Raw genomic sequence first — 14890 nt, forward strand, 5'->3', positions numbered from 1 at the left:
AGTTGGAATAAGGGGTACCACTTTTGTATGCTTGAAAAGCATTCACATGTTCATTTGTTCCTCTACATTCACTTTGGTCATGTCCCAAAGTTCCACAATCCTCACATATCCCACTTGGGATTGATGAAGATGCTACCATGGCATTAACATGATGCTTTGGTGATTTTGAGGTTTCTTCAAGTTTAGCCATAGCCTTCTCAAACTTCAAGTTGACGGTATCAATATGAGCACTAAGTTGAGCACTCGATTGAGTAATAGAGTCCACTTCATGCTTTCTTCCTCTAGTAGCCTTGCGAGGTTTACTATATTGTGAATTATGGACCGCCATTTCCTCAATTTTGTTCCAAGTTTGATTGTCGTCAACTTCGATGAACATACCATTTGATCCCATGTTGAGAATGTTTCCTGAGTCTTCATAAAGACCTTTCCAAAATTGTTGTACCAAGAACCACTCGCTAAGTCCATGATGAGTACATGAGCGACAAATTCCTTTGATTCGCTCCCAAGCTTCATACAAAGATTCTTCATCCCTTTGCTTTAAACCCGTAATTTTAGCTCTTAGCATGTTAGTTTTTTCCGGAGGGTAGAATTTTTTGTAGAAAGCTAAAGCCAACTTCTTCCAAGAGTCAATTCCAAGAGTGGCCTTATCAAGGCTCTTCAACCATTATTTTGCGGTACCAATTAGAGAAAAAGGGAATAAGACCCATTGAATTTGGTCTTGAGTTACACCGGTTTGTGAAATCGCATACAATAGTCACAAAAAGTTTCCATATGGGAATGAGGGTCTTCACTAGGCATCCCCCCAAATTGGCTTCCTTCGCTAATTGGATAAATGCGGATTTCGCAATGAAATTTCCGGTTAAGTGTTGTGGTGTGTGAGTTTCATTGGGTAGGTTCTCCTCGGTTGGTACGGAATGTGATGAAAACTTAGGCATTGTGGGTTGATTTTGTGTTGGGTTCTCCTCACCTTCTCTTGCAAAAGGGTTGATGAACTCAATAGTATTTGGTTGAATATCTACAACCTCACCAATACCTCTCAAAGTGTTTCTATCAAGTCTTCTATTGGTTGTTAAAGTCCTTTCAATCTCGTGATCAATGGGTAACAAGTTACCTTGTGATCTTCTAGACATGCAAAATATCAAACAACTTGAAAACAATTAGAACAAACCTTGAGGAGTTTTACTTCCCCAAGGCAAAGAAAGACACAACTAATAACAATCTAAGAAAATCAAATCAAGTTAACACCGTCCCCGGCAACGGCGCCATTTTTTGGTCGGACTCACTTGGAGCTTAGTTTTTGGTTGCTTGTCGTTAGGAGCACCTAGACCAAAACAATATTTATATCTCCACAAACAACTCTACTATTAGTAAAGTGGTAAGTAAAGGTCGGATCCCAAAGGACGGGTATTGATGTAGGATTTTCGATTGCAAGTAACGGTGTCTAGGGGTGTCACGATTTGGGTTGAGATAAGAAGATCACTAAACTAAATAACAATTAAAGTAAACAAGCAAGATGATTAAAATGAGATGTAAACAATTGACTAAAGGCACTAGGGTATCATGGGTTCATAGGGGATTCATGGGATTTGATCAAACAAACATATTCTCAAATTATAAGCAAGCAATTATTGTTGTGATAGGATCGAGTTGGTTTATATCTTACAATCGTAGGAAGGTTTGGGTCCCGGAGCCGAATCGATTAGATTCTACAACACCTACAAGTTGACTTAATCCTCCCTACTCAACTATATGCATGGTCTAATGAGACTCGAGTTAGTTTATGTCTTACAAGTCTCATTGAAAAGGTAAGTGATGGGTAAAAACTGCAAGGATTCATAGGCTCGCATTTCATCAAGCATAACATGTGCATAAGTTTAGATCACAACAAGCAAGCAAATAAATTATGAAAGCATATTAAATTAAGCATGAATCATCCCCCATGTTGGTTTCCCCAAATTATCCATGAACCCTAGTTAAGGAAACTACTCACTCATTATCAAGTTTAACATGTTAACAAGGTTGTCAATCATATTAACAAAGCAAAACATGATGAATAAATGAAGATGATTAACAATAATTAAAAAGGGATTAAGAGAATTTTACCTAATGATGATTCCAAAATAATAATGCAAAGAATAAAAGAAGTACTTGATGATTAATGGAAGGTTATCAATCTCCCAATAAAACCAAATAATCTTCAATTACCCAAAATAAAGGATGAATAAAAGAGAAATTAAGGAAATGAGATTTGTATTAATATTTGATTAGAAGTTGATTACAAGATTAAAGAGAGATTAGAATAATATAAACTACACTAAAGATTGATAAGAAGATGATGTAAATCTAATTAGACTAATAGGGTATTTATAGTGGGGATTAGGTGCACAAATTAGGGTTTACTAAGGGCTTAAATGACGATTAAGTCCTTGATGAATTGCTCCTCTCAGAAAAGATGCGGGTCTCCTTTTTCCTAGTCTTCCAAAAATATGCGCATCTGCAATGGAGGGAAGAAGAGAACGTGTTGTCCTGTAACACAATCGGAGCGTCCAAGGGTCGGGACGAGCGGATTCTCAGGTGGCTGGACGAGCGGCCTTCAAGCTTGGACGAGCGTCCTCGGAAGCTGCTGGACGGGCGTCCCGAGTGGTGGGATGAGCGGATCCTGGCCCAGCCTTCCTTTTTCTTCTTTTCTTCTTTCTTCTTCCAACAATCCTCCGGGATCTTGTCAGAGATGCAAGGATTTCTTCATCATTGTCCATCTACTACAATATGTACAAAGGCCTTCTAGTCTTGTCTTCTCTTTGATGCTTGGTCATTAGATTCGATCAACTTAGCTCTATTTTGCCATGAAAATGCAAGGTTTGCACTCCTCTCCTACCAAGGAAACAAAACCTCAAAGAATATGCAAAACAAAGGACTAAAGATAGTAAATGACCCAAATAAGCACTAAAAAGCATAGGAACGAGGCTAATTCGGGGACTAAATATGCTCAAATATTGGTCACATCAGTATTCGCTTGGAATTTTCTCAAAACGAAAATCATTAAGGACACAGAGAATATGTCGACAAAGTATTCCACGTCTTTCAAATTTCTTGCAATTGCTTACTAGTTTCACTTCAGCTGTCTTATAACCCACCTTATAATCTTTCTTTCTCTCACGATCCTTGACGTCTATGTAGAGAATTACATGGTTCTTATTTTTTTCTTTGTCCCCAATGGCACATGTAAAGCATGATGCTTTTATTTCCACTTTGAACTCCTCGAAAATTCTCGGAGTGTAGGTTTCTGCTGCATGCTTTTCTAGGTCTAGAGGAGTAGCCAAGTCAGGAAACGAGTACTTAGATTGTGCAATCAGTTTTGATTGAGCCCATCGTTGTGTATTCATTGCACTCTGATCCGGACGATGTCGTCGCTCATCCAATCAAACACATTTATAATACTCAACAAACAACTAGTTAGCGGTAAGTCGAGGTCGATCCATGGGACGGTGTGCTTTGGGTTCTAAGTCTATCTATCTCAATTTATGCTAGTGTCACAATTTGTTTGGGTTTGTAGTTGTGTCTAAACTAATGCAAGCAGTAAAGTAAAACGAGCAATAAAAGGAAAGATGTAAACAATTGATTAAAAGTGCTAGGATATCATGGGGTTATGGGGGATTCATGGTGTTGATCATACAAACATGTTTACAAGGTTGCAAGCAATTAATGTTGTGGAGGAACCGAGTTGGGTTATATCTTACGGTTCTTAGAAAGAGTTGGGTCCCGGAGCCGAATCGATTAGATTGTACAACACCTACAAGTCGACTTACTTTCCTCCTAATCAACTTCAATGCATGGTCTAACAAGACTCGAGTTGGTTTATATCTTACAAGTCAAGTTGACACTACTACAGATACAACCTATAACAACGGTCAAAAACCGTTGTTATATAAAAAAGCGGACGTTGTTAAAGCGTCCGTTGTAAAAGGTTTTAACAACGGTTGGTTTTTTTTAAGGAAACCGTTGTTAAAAATATTAACAACGGTTTTAAGTATAAAAACCCGTTGTGGAAAGTGTGACTCAATTTTGGGGGGAAAGTTATAACAACGGGTTATTTATAAATAACCGTTGTTGTTTGTTCTTAAAAAATAAAAAAAAAAAAAATTTAAATATTACTAGCTATAAATATTAAAGCATCCTTTACTAACATATTAAAGCATCCTTTACTAACATTCATTAATTGAAACAACATGGCAATGAACCCTAATTTTATCAACAACGAAGAATGGCTTACACAAACGATTGAAGATGATGGGAAGGTTCTCGCCGGGCTTCCCGCCGATCAACACCCATTAATCAAAGCATCCCTTGAACATCAACGGAATTATTGGATTAAGAGGCGTGAAGCGTCCGCTTGTCAACAAAGCCTCATCATCATCATCATCTTCATACCCTCGTTACCGATACTCGCAACTTGGTCTGAGCCGAGAGATATGTTGAGTGGTACTCTTCCAACCTTATCTCCACATGCAAGTCGTGTCCTTGCATATATTCAATCTGTTATTGCAAAATATGAAGCCAATGACCCGGAAGTTAGCGGTATACCAGAGTGGCGTGATTGGTGGCAGGTTGAGAAGCGTTTTTTACGCTTAACCGGGGTTGTTCCGGCTTATTATACATCTTTTGATTTCGATAATTTCTTGTAATGTATTTGGTTTAAAATTAAATGAAATGATCATTTTGAAAGTGTTGAGTTATGCTTGTTTGATTTGCTTCCATTTTTTCAACTCCATAGATCTATCAGTCATCATCAAGATCTGATTATGGCACAACTTCCTAACATATATGGCAAAACTTCCTAACATATATATTAATTAAAAAACAACTCAACCCACACATTAGTATAAATACATTGCATTATCTCAACTAACATGCATTTCCATTATCTCAATATATTCTCCAAACCCTAATCGCTAAAACATGCTCGATCCGTACTGAAGGACGCAAAAGAAGATGGAAATGAAATAATAGGAAACACATACATGGAAATGAAATAATTAGCAGATGCTGAACGGAACCTAGTGGTCGATAAAAACACATACATTGAAATGAAATAATTAGAACAATAAAATAATGACGATGAAACAAACCTGATAATTACAGAACGTACGTAAAGAGACGATGAAATCAACAGTGACGGCGAGAAGATAAAGCGACGATGAGAAAGAGAGAAAGAGACGATGAGAAAGTGTGTGTTTTGTGTTTGTGTTTGGCCGCTTCTTTGGGTTTGTGTTTGTGTATTAAGGTTTGTGTTTTGTGGCTGCAGCAGACTTGTGTTTGTGTGGTTTATAGTATGGAAGGTATTGACAACGGTTATTAAACAACAACCGTTGTGAAATATGTTTTAACAACGGTTGTAGAAAACACCCGTTGTTAAATAAGGTTTAACAACGGGTTTCAAAAATAACCGTTGTTATTACTTTTCACTAACTTTGCGCCAATTTTGCGCCAAATTATTAACAACGGTTCCTCATGTGTGACCCGTTGTTAAAACTAATAACAACGGTTTTTATAACCATACCCGTTGTAATTGATTTTAGTAAAATTCGCGCCATGCATTCTACAACGTTTATTGTGATTTTCGTGAATATTCGTTGTTAAAGGGGCGTTGTAGTTGCCTGGATTTGTAGTAGTGTGAATAGATAAGAGATGGTAAAAATGCAAGGATTCATAGGCTTAGCATTTCATCAAACATAACTTGTGCATAAAGTTGACATCACAACAAGCAAGCAATTTGATTATGAAAACATATTAGATTAAGCATTAATCAATCCCATGTTGGTTTCCCCTAATTACCCACTAATCCTAGCTAAGTAACTACTCACTCATGATCAAGTTTAGCATGTTAACAAGGTTGTCAATCATATTAACAAGGTAAAACATGATGAATAAGTAAGAAAGATTAACAATAATTAAAACAAGGATTAAGAGGATTATACCTATGGAGATTCCAAATAATAAAGCAAGAATAAAAGAAGAAACTTGATGATTGATGGAAGGTTGTCAATCCTCCAATAATAACCCAATAATCTTCAATTACCCAATAATAAACTTGAATAATAAACTTGAACAATAATTATGGAAAGATTAATGTGTAATTTGTGGAAAGATTAAAGAGTAATCTATTCTAATCTACTCCTAATCTAATCTAAAGAAGGATTTTCTACCCAAAAACAACATGCTTGATTAATTACAAAGATGGGGTATTTATAGTGGAAATTAGGTGGGATGCATTAGGTTAACTAAGGGCTAAACTAGTAATTACACTTTTGAGATTTGAGCAGGGAGACTCCGGTATTTTTCGGAGGAAGGGAGTCTTTCTTTGAAGCTTGGAGAAGACGAAATCATGCTGTGAAGGAATCCGAGCGGATTAAGGTCGGGACGGGCGGATTTCGCGATGGAATCGGGCGGATTCAAGAGAATCCGGGCGGATTGTGGAAGGGGAATCCGGGCGGATTGTAGGGAATCCGGGCGGATTCTCCTCCAGTGAATTTTCTTGTTTTTCCCAGCCAGAAGACGGGCGGATTGGGGACAATCCGGGCGGATTAGGGAAGACGAGCGTCTTCTTCTCGGGACGCGCGGATTCCCGAACAGCTTCTTTGTTTGACCTCGGATTGTAAAACGGACGTCATTTTCTCATCCGGACTCCTATTGGAGTGATTCAAAAGCCTAGATCGCTTGATTTTTCGACGCCGTTCCATCTAGCATACTTTCAGAGCCAAAGGAGCAGCTCTTGGTTTGCGTTCCGAGCCATTTCCTTCATGAAGTGCCTTCCCTCTCGTCATTCTTACTTTTAACCCTTTGATCCTTCTATATACACTTTATTCCTAGATCTTTGTCATCATTCTTGCCTCCTCTTCATACTAGTCCATCTAATATCATCAATAAGCTTCCAAATATGCACGAAAGACGGGAATTTCCGCCTTATTATCTCCTTTTCTACAAAACATATGAAATGCGATAGAAAAGCAAATAGGAAGGTTTTGACGGATAAAATGGCCATGGAATGCTATAATAGTATGCAAAATAGGCTCAATTAGGGGACTAAATGTGCGCTAATTATGGTCACATCAAATATCCCCAAACCGAACCTTTACTCGTCCCGAGTAAAGAGGTGACTAAAACTAGACCTTTATTTAAACTAACCTAATAACATAGCCGATATGAGACAATTAGCGGGTCTCACTCCGCCCCTTCAACTCACAACAAGACAACCATGAGGTAGGATGCCTTCTTGCAAGGCAAGGTGGGTCTTGCCAAAATGGTGACACATCCAATCATTAAGCACACAAAATCAAATAATGGATGCATCTACAAAAGAATAGCCACTTTCCTCATCTAAGTGGCGGAAATTATCTAAAAGGGAAGCAATTCAAGGGTACACACTCCTTCATAGATGCAATTTCTTCAAACTACTAAGCCTAGAAGGATACCAATAAATCACCTCCAAGTTGTGTCAAGCTAGGGTACCTTTGTCCTCAATCGTTAAATGCTTTTGTCAAGAGTAGACTCCCTATGGTGTTAGAAACACTGGAGGATCGCGGAATTCCCCCTCTTGCCTAGACAAGAAGAAGGGTCGTCCCCTCTCTACCATGCACAAAAATGGATACGATGGATAAAGGGATTGATAGAATTTGAGTTTCATTTTGGGAGTTTGCTTTTGTTTTTGTTTTTCCCCCCAATTTCTTGTGGCATATAACATTTGAGAACATTTTCTTTTTGCCATTTCTTTTTGATTTTTGGCATTTTAATACTTGACAACTTTCAACTTTTTGCATTTTCTTTTGAACATTTTCAAAGTCACCCCATATGTAGTGAGGGTGCCTTATATTTGAAGCATAGGAGTTTTCATTTTTTTTTTTGTTACTCCTCTTTTCTTTTGATGCATTTTTGCAAACTTTCTTTCAGTTTTCATTTCATTGAACTCAAATTGATTTCTTTTTGTGCCCATTCCCTTTGTGATGACAAAAATGTGGTAGAACATGGATGATGGATGGATGGATGCATGGTTTCAAGGGTCACCTTGGAATAAACGGTAGCCAAGGAGTTATCACACCACAAGGTACTCTTGACTAGGCCTTAATCCATGGGTCAAAGGATACTAGCATGACACATCCTAGGGTGTTTTACAAGCATTCTAACAAGCAAAGTCTTAAGAACAAAAAGCATCTACTAGGGCCTATATACACTTGTCAAGCTTCCCAAGTAGACGGTTTCTCAAAGTTTTTCTAACCATGCAACTATATGCCATGATGCAACTAACATTTATACATCTTAATGCAAATGATTCTACCAACTAGTATGTTATATAATCTAAATGCAAGTCCTAACTTCACATTGTTTTTACCGCATCAATCAAAATAAAGCCAAATAGTCATTAACATAAAGAGGAGAAAGGAGATTGGAAAGATCATACCATGCGGTCTTCAATATCCTCATGTCTCGGATGTGGCGTAGTCAATCAATGTGAACAAGAATAGAACAAACAAAATATATACAAAACAATATATACAAGACTACACTACAAAGGAAATGAACATGTTTTTGAATTTTTGAATTTTTTCAAATTTTTATGGTTTGTGTTTTTATGAAATTAAAGAACATATTTTTGGGATTTTTCGAAATTTCTCAATTTTTATGCATTTTTGGAATATAAATTCCCATCCCCCACTTTATTTTGGACATTGTCCTCAATGTACATGTAGGAGTAGGAATAAAAAGGAAAACATGTTTTTGGATTTTTGCTTTTTTTTTGAAATAAAGTACAAATGCAATGATATGGTATGAATGAATGCATGCTCTAACTAAATGCAATTCTATATGACATATATAACAAATGAATGCAATCTAAACTATACTATATGATGCACGATTTCTAGTAAATTATGGTCACCTATGATCAAACCTCCCCAAACCGATTTAAACACTATTTCTAGTGTAGAAATGAATAGGTTTGGCCATTAGTAACTATGCATGAATTCTAATCTATATGCAACTATCTACATGAATTATATTACAATGCAACTATACTATGAACTAACTAATATAAATGCAATATGAAATATAATACAAATGCAAGCTAAATGTATATGTATAAAACTAAATGCAAGTGGAAATGTAATGCAAAGTGAAAGGAAAGGGTATCTTACAAATGGTGGTTTGAGGTAGGACTCCACCAAACTAGTTCAAATTGTAGAAATTCTTGTCCATAGAGCTCAAGGCTCTCAATAGAAGATCAAAAGCTTGCGAACAAGCTCCAAATAAGCATAAGTATGGGTTGCTCCATTTGAACATGAAATTCGGCCAAGGAAGTTTGTCATATATCTTTTCTTTCACCTTGTCCTTGGCACTAGAGCTTTCCCAATGCTTCAAAGTAATAAGCCCATGATTCTTGTCAACACTAGGTATGAAGTATGGTTCATGTCCATCCGAAGACTTCCACTTACCACCTTCTTCTTCAATTTTGGTGACGATGATAGCATTTTGATTATTCAATCCTTCCAAGGTAGAAGGAGAATTTTCATAACATTGATGATCGAGCTCCTTAGAAGTTGGCATTGTGGATGCCAAATTTCCACAAGTAGCTTCACGTGCAAGTTTCTCTTTTAGCTTTGCTACCAAGTAGCTCTTGTATGATGCCTTGACCTTTTGAAGAAGGTCCACCATGTCCTCTTCAATAATCATTGGCTCCATGGTAGGTGTCAAGTAGTCTTCATGGGAGAAAGGGAATGGACATTCACCTTCATGATAGGATATCTCAAATGTCTCAAGGATAGGCTCCTCAAGCAAGGTGATATTACAAGTCCATCCCTTAGGCTCGTCATCATCGCTATCTCCATAAGAATCATAAATGGGGGCTTCACTCTTCTTCACCAACTCTTTCTCCAACAACCCAACATCTACTTCAAATGACATACCCTCATACTCACAAAGGCTAAGAGTATTTGGCTTACTCAACCTCATGTCTTCATCATCAAATACCACACTTTCATACTCACAAGAGCTCAAGAAGATTGGCTCTTCCCACTTCACATCTTCTTCATCAAAGGTCATTGCCTCAAATTCACATTCATGTTCAATGCTCAAGGATTGGTGGGGAGTGTTTGGTTGGGATTCTTTTAATTGGGCAATTTGAATCCCCAATTCCTCTCTTTGGATAACAATGTCTTTAAGAACATTATCTTGTTTTCGGCTCTCTTTTAGCATTTGTTTGAAGAAGTTTTGTTGATCTCCCATCATTTGGAGAATCACATTTTGAATGGGTTCATCTTCTTGTTGTGGGTAAGTGTGAAAGTGGTTGTATTGTGGCAATTGAAGTTCATTGTGAAATGGGTATTGGGTGGGTGGTTGTTGTGGATGTTGGATGTGGTGATTTTGGTGGGAAAAATTGGGGTAGTAGTTAAGATTTTCATTATATGAGTTGTAAGGTAGGTTTGTGTTGACTTGCTCCTCAAACTCCCCATACCCATAGTCATACTCAAAGAATCCACCACATACTCCATATGACAAGTCTTGAGTCATCATTATAGCCAAGATAAAGAAACAACTACAAACATAGAAACTAAACAAAGATGGTAAGAACAATCCTTGAGGAACAAGTTCCTCAAGGTGAAAGCACAATCAAAATAGACAAACAAGTAAGAACTTAATCACATAGCACCATCCCCGGCAACGGCGCCATTTTGATCCGGACGATGTCGTCGCTCATCCAATCAAACACATTTATAATACTCAACAAACAACTAGTTAGCGGTAAGTCGAGGTCGATCCATGGGACGGTGTGCTTTGGGTTCTAAGTCTATCTATCTCAATTTATGCTAGTGTCACAATTTGTTTGGGTTTGTAGTTGTGTCTAAACTAATGCAAGCAGTAAAGTAAAACGAGCAATAAAAGGAAAGATGTAAACAATTGATTAAAAGTGCTAGGATATCATGGGGTTATGGGGGATTCATGGTGTTGATCATACAAACATGTTTACAAGGTTGCAAGCAATTAATGTTGTGGAAGAACCGAGTTGGGTTATATCTTACGGTTCTTAGAAAGAGTTGGGTCCCGGAGCCGAATCGATTAGATTGTACAACACCTACAAGTCGACTTACTTTCCTCCTAATCAACTTCAATGCATGGTCTAACAAGACTCGAGTTGGTTTATATCTTACAAGTCAAGTTGAATAGATAAGAGATTGTAAAAATGCAAGGATTCATAGGCTTAGCATTTCATCAAACATAACTTGTGCATAAAGTTGACATCACAACAAGCAAGCAATTTGATTATGAAAACATATTAGATTAAGCATTAATCAATCCCATGTTGGTTTCCTCTAATTACCCACTAATCCTAGCTAAGTAACTACTCACTCATGATCAAGTTTAGCATGTTAACAAGGTTGTCAATCATATTAACAAGGTAAAACATGATGAATAAGTAAGAAAGATTAACAATAATTAAAACAAGGATTAAGAGGATTATACCTATGGAGATTCCAAATAATAAAGCAAGAATAAAAGAAGAAACTTGATGATTGATGGAAGGTTGTCAATCCTCCAATAATAACCCAATAATCTTCAATTACCCAATAATAAACTTGAATAATAAACTTGAACAATAATTATGGAAAGATTAATGTGTAATTTGTGGAAAGATTAAAGAGTAATCTATTCTAATCTACTCCTAATCTAATCTAAAGAAGGATTTTCTACCCAAAAACAACATGCTTGATTAATTACAAAGATGGGGTATTTATAGTGGAAATTAGGTGGGATGCATTAGGTTAACTAAGGGCTAAACTAGTAATTACACTTTTGAGATTTGAGCAGGGAGACTCCGGTATTTTTCGGAGGAAGGGAGTCTTTCTTTGAAGCTTGGAGAAGACGAAATCATGCTGTGAAGGAATCCGAGCGGATTAAGGTCGGGACGGGCGGATTCTGGCGATGGAATCCGGGCGGATTCAAGAGAATCCGGGCGGATTGTGGAAGGGGAATCCGGGCGGATTGTAGGGAATCCGGGCGGATTCTCCTCCAGTGAATTTTCTTGTTTTTCCCAGCCAGAAGACGGGCGGATTGGGGACAATCCGGGCGGATTAGGGAAGACGAGCGTCTTCTTCTCGGGACGCGCGGATTCCCGAACAGCTTCTTTGTTTGACCTCGGATTGTAAAACGGACGTCATTTTCTCATCCGGACTCCTATTGGAGTGATTCAAAAGCCTAGATCGCTTGATTTTTCGACGCCGTTCCATCTAGCATACTTTCAGAGCCAAAGGAGCAGCTCTTGGTTTGCGTTCCGAGCCATTTCCTTCATGAAGTGCCTTCCCTCTCGTCATTCTTACTTTTAACCCTTTGATCCTTCTATATACACTTTATTCCTAGATCTTTGGTCATCATTCTTGCCTCCTCTTCATACTAGTCCATCTAATATCATCAATAAGCTTCCAAATATGCACGAAAGACGGGAATTTCCGCCTTATTATCTCCTTTTCTACAAAACATATGAAATGCGATAGAAAAGCAAATAGGAAGGTTTTGACGGATAAAATGGCCATGGAATGCTATAATAGTATGCAAAATAGGCTCAATTAGGGGACTAAATGTGCGCTAATTATGGTCACATCACACTCTCAAAGCGCAATCAAAATTCAACAAAGGTCAAATTTGGATTAGTGAAATAGCTAAAAAAATGATTTTCTGACTCGGACCTCGAGGTTGTTCTCATCAACCCTCCCATGAACAAGTCACGAAAGTAAGCTAAAATCCAAAATTGTCTAATGCCATACTTTTCCTCAAATTCAGCAGGCTCCACATCTTCGCCCCAAACACATGAGTTTATCTCTTTCAAAAACTCAGTTTCTCTACATATCACAGGCCCTACCTTCTCTGGCAACTTCTTCAATATGTGCCACATTCAATATCTATGTTGCAGTTTATCTTTACAGACTTTCTTAAGTCCTCCTTCTATCCCCAAATCTTCGTCAGTTATTATACACACAAGATAACGACCCCCCAGCTTCTAGGAATCTCGTAAATAACCAAGCAAATGACTCCTTGATCTCATTAATAAGAAGCCCAGCCCCAAAGGTAACACATCTCTTATGATGATCCAATCCTGCGAGAGGGGCGAATATCTTCTATAATTATTTTTCCTAAAGGTAATGTCAAAGGATGTCATGTCCCCAAATAGCAAATAATTTTTTATACTAATAGGGCCAGCCCAGAAAACATGTGACAATCTACCTTTCTCATCTACCTCAAAGTAAAAGTAAAAGGATGGATACATTCTTTTTATTTTCATAAAATGCTCAATAAGCATTTAAGCATCCTCTTCTGACAAGAACTTTTTGATATTCCTTGAAAAGTTTTTAAAGTCTTCCAATGAAGCACCCACATTCTGATAACCTCTGACATACTCCTTAAACATTCTATAGGTCATAACTGGACCTTTGTTAACCTTTGAGTTTTCAACTATCATTTTTTTATGAACTATATTCAATTCTCTCGTTTGCGTTAGATGTACCATTGTTAATGGTGTAGCTGGCATATGATTATGCCCTTCAACAAAACCATAAATTTGGTATTTACCGTTAGCAATTCGTTTAAACTTAATCCTAGCAAGGCAACCTACCCTAGTCCTTTGCCTACGGTGTTTTTTGCCTTTGGCTTCACATTCTCTAGCCTTATTACACAAACAAGTTTTATGTGTAGTGACACCCTGTTTATTCTTTTATGAGCCTTTTCTAGTCACAAACCCACATTCTTTTCCATATGCTTCATAAAAGGCAATACCGAGTTCAAGTGTATCAAAGACCATACCAATAACAGGCTTGAGATGGGTAGGACAACCAAAAATCCGATTCATGTTGCTTGAACCGGACGCCTCCTCCTCCTCTGCATCCTCTATTACCTCTGCCCCCTCTATTACCTATGCTTCGTCTACTACGTCATCTGCAAATGTGATGAAATTAAAGTAGAGTTAGGATTTAGATTTACCGGATAACTCAAGTATACAACAACACAGTTATATAGAAAAAGATTCGATCATTCAACAGATTCAATGTAATTGCACCTTGTACGATTTCTGAATTCAGATTTTCAGGAACATCAATGTTAAGGGCAGATATTTCTGATATGGATTGAGATGCAATAACTTCAACCATCTGTCCTTCATTTGTAATGTCATTTGTAATAACATTAGAATAACTACGCGACCCCATTGAACTAAGAATGTCATTGCTGCAATAACAACCACTTAAAATTAAATAACTAACAATAAAATCATATCAGAGAATTATTACTAAAATTAAATTTAAAATTTTTGATGCACATAGCAATAATTTGATGTACGTAGCTAATAGTTTGACGATTGTAAAACCTGTCTAATTAAATTTAAACGATTAATAAAAAAATTACAAACAGATCAAAATATAAACCCTAATTTGACGCACATAGCAACAATTTGATGCACGTAGCTAATAATTTGACAATTGTAAAACCTGTCTAATTTATAAAACTGAGCCAACAATATCACGATTTCAACAAATTTAAGCAATTTCTCAATTTACCGAACCTTAAATTCTCAAATTACCGAACCCTAATTGCTCAAATTCAACAAATTTAATCGATTAATTGAAAAATTACAAACAGATCAAAATATAAACCCTAATTTGACGCATATAGCAACAATTTGATGCACGTAGCTAATAATTTGACGATTGTAAAACCTATCTAATTCATAAAACTGAGCCAGCAATATCACGATTTCAACTAATTTAAACAATTTCTCAATTTACCGAACCCTAATTTCTCAAATTACCGAACCCTAATTTCTCAAATTCAACAAATTAATCAGCAATTTTAAAATATT

The 14890-nt window shown here is 37.1% G+C and overlaps 1 non-coding gene across 1 annotated transcript; it reads left to right on the plus strand.

Annotated features, from left to right (window-relative positions):
- Nucleotides 1-458: 458 nt before the first annotated feature.
- On the plus strand, nucleotides 459-565 carry LOC141635071 (small nucleolar RNA R71). The gene has a single exon (XR_012539777.1). It is a non-coding gene; the product is annotated as a small nucleolar RNA R71 (small nucleolar RNA).
- The last annotated feature ends 14325 nt before the right edge of the window (nucleotides 566-14890 follow it).

This window comes from Silene latifolia, chromosome Y (assembly GCF_048544455.1).
Source record: "Silene latifolia isolate original U9 population chromosome Y, ASM4854445v1, whole genome shotgun sequence".
Taxonomy (NCBI): Eukaryota; Viridiplantae; Streptophyta; class Magnoliopsida; order Caryophyllales; family Caryophyllaceae; genus Silene; species Silene latifolia.